At 53.8% G+C, this 2,951-nt stretch overlaps 1 pseudogene; it reads left to right on the top strand.

The window, feature by feature from the left end:
- The first annotated feature begins 1,299 nt into the window (after positions 1-1,299).
- LOC121865367 lies at positions 1,300-1,464 on the top strand (annotated as a pseudogene).
- Positions 1,465-2,951: the final 1,487 nt, after the last annotated feature.

Here is a 2,951-nt window from a genome sequence, read left to right as displayed (position 1 = left end):
ACTCTTGACATTTACGCAAGGATGTTTTCATTAATCAAGAACGAAAGTTAGAGGTTAAAGAGGCGATCCAGATACCGCCTAGTTCTAACCGCAAGCTTGATGCCAACTAGCGATCCGCCGGCGTTATTCCCGCGACCCGGCGGGCAGCTTCCAGGAAACCAAAGTCTTTGGGTTCCGGGGAAGTATGGTTGCAAAGCTGAAACTTAAAGGAATTGACGGAAGGGCACCACCAGGAGTGGAGCCTGCGGCTTAATTTGACTCAACACGGGAAACCTCACCAGGCCCAGACACCGGAAGGATTGACAGATTGAGAGCTCTTTCTCGATTCGGTGGGTGGTGGTGCATGGCCGTTCTTAGTTGGTGGAGCGATTTGTCTGGTTAATTCCGATAACGAACGAGACTCTGGCCTACTAAGTAGTCGACGGATCTCCAGAAAATGGTGTCCAGTTAGCAGCTTCTTCTTAGAGGGATAAGCGGCAATTCTAGCCGCACGAGATTGAGCAATAACAGGTCTGTGATGCCCTTAGATGTTCTGGGCCGCACGCGCGCTACACTGAAGGGATCAACGAGTTTTCCCCCTCCGAGAGGAGCGGGTAACCCGTTCAAAGCCTTTCTTGATAGGGATTGGGGCTTGCAATTGTTTCCCATGAACGAGGAATTCCCAGTAAGTGCAAGTCATCGGCTTGCGCTGACTACGTCCCTGCCCTTTGTACACACCGCCCGTCGCTACTACCGATTGAATGATTTAGTGAGGCCTTCGGACTGGCGCTCTTGGATTGTCGGCCCCGTTGCCCGCGAGGGTTTTCTGGGGTCGTCGCCTCGAGCTGACGGAAAGATGTCCAAACTTGATCATTTAGAGGAAGTAAAAGTCGTAACAAGGTTTCCGTAGGTGAACCTGCGGAAGGATCATTAACAGAGAGAAAGAGAACGGGGCGCTCTTAAAACTACTACTCTCCTGATTTGGGCGGTCTCGGGCTATGCTCTGGCAACTCCAGCAGGGAAAGAGGACAATCCCGGCCCCCGCACCAAAAATAGGTACCACGCTGTGGGTGGACCACACTCGGGCGAGAGCGCGAAGACCGGAGGAGGACGGACAGGGCTTTGGACAGCTGCCCGTCCGTTCCTTACTACCGGCGAATAAGCCTCTTGACCCAAAAAGAGTGAAATTCTAGTGTCAAAAAACAACAACAAGCCGTCCGGCCAAACCCAAACCACAAACTTGGGCTATATCTGTCAAACCCTTTCATCGAGACTCGACCTGTGATGGTTAGTCGCAAAAAGACCAAATGGCAAATACACAACTCTTAACGGGGGATCACTCGGCTCGTGGGTCGATGAAGACAGCAGCAAACTGCGTGTCGGTATGTGAATCGCAAGAATACCAGATACATCGACAAGTTGAACGCATATTGCGGCGGCGGCAATATGCCAGGCTTATGCGCCGCCACTTCACTCACAATTCGAGGAAATATACATCCATCGGTTGCTGCGAGTTCGGTGCCTGCTGACTGTCTCCCCGACACGAGGGTAACCCGAACCGAGCTTCCGCCTTGGGGTTTAATCGCCCGCGCCTTGCGCGAGGCGTGCCCTTAAAAACAAGCAAGCCTATCACTAGCAAGTCCATGGACTTGGCGCACCCACATTCAACCACAACAAAGCGACAGTTGTCGCCCTCGCCAATAACTGGAGGCGGCGCTCTTTTGCCTGCTGTCCACAGAGACACGAATGGCCGTCGGCCGCTCATGGCTGATGCTGCACATGTTCTAAGAGGCACTCCATCCCACGAAGAGGAAACGAAACCGGGTCGGATATCTTTTAAGTAAGCCCCGCCGGAATTTCGTCTATCACCTCGAAAAGAGTGCTTGGCATGCATTGCAGTGGAACCTAAATTGATGAGTGCGCCTGGGCCCGCAGTCTACCATGTAGTGGTGCAGGCAGAGAGATGAGAATGCTTGGGTGACGCCGTGCTCTTCCTCACGCGCTCCTCCACCCTCTCCCACGGTCAGACGCGGTGTGGGCGTTCTCTTTGAGAGTTCGCCACGAGTCCACGTCTGTCTCATGACTGGGAGGGAGGCAGGGGGAGTTCTCTCTAAACGCGTTAAAGACGGTGTTGCGCCTCATAACGGCGCTCGCCGGGATAGAGCACTAGTTCTGCAGCCGGAAAGGCCGCTCACGCCAATTAATACTGCGACTCTCGCTCTCTTTCTCCGGATAAACAAGTGCCACTGCTGTGGCATGCGGGAACGGGGAAAGAGGTCAAAGTTTAAGCGGCAAAGGTGCGGCCGAGTAAGGGCGGAACACGAGCGTATATGCATTAAAACTGTGTGTGTGTATATGACTCTGCGAGAGATGTTCTGCTGGAACACTTTTCCTATTGGCTATTTACCACTCAATGAGAAGGAACGGAGTCAGGGGTGGGAGTGCCGGCGCCATGGCCGCTGGTACCCCCGCGACAAGCCCCTCAAACCTTCCTGCCTGGTAATGTCGGTGGTGAAGAAAGTCGGTGGCAGAGCGTCTTCCGCTTCGTGGTTGGGGAACTTGTTCCCCCTAAGGATGATGAGACCACGATCGACCTCGTAGTAGGAGAGAGCTACCCGCCAAATTTAAGCATATTAATAAGCGGAGAAAAAGAAACCAACAGGGATTCCCTTAGTAAGGGCGACTGAACCGGGAAAAGCCCAGCGCATAACCTCGATGTCTTCGGGCACGAGGGGTGTTGCGTTTCAGAGGGTCCAGCACGCCGTCCCATACCGTCTAAGTCAAGCTTGAAAGCGGCCACTGCCCATGGAGGGTGACAGGCCCGTATGGCGGCGCCCGTGAGGGTACAGATGGGACGGTCGGAAAGGGCCTCTCTGTAGAGTCGGGTTGCTTGAAAGTGCAGCCCAAAGCAGGTGGTAAACTCCATCTAAGGCTAAATATGACACGAGACCGATAGCGAACAAGTACCGTGA

Source organism: Homarus americanus, unplaced genomic scaffold (assembly GCF_018991925.1).
Source record: "Homarus americanus isolate GMGI-L3 unplaced genomic scaffold, GMGI_Hamer_2.0 scaffold10569, whole genome shotgun sequence".
NCBI lineage: Eukaryota > Metazoa > Arthropoda > Malacostraca > Decapoda > Nephropidae > Homarus > Homarus americanus.
The sequence above is the reverse complement of the archived record's forward strand: the minus strand, read 5'-3'. Positions and strand labels throughout refer to the sequence as shown.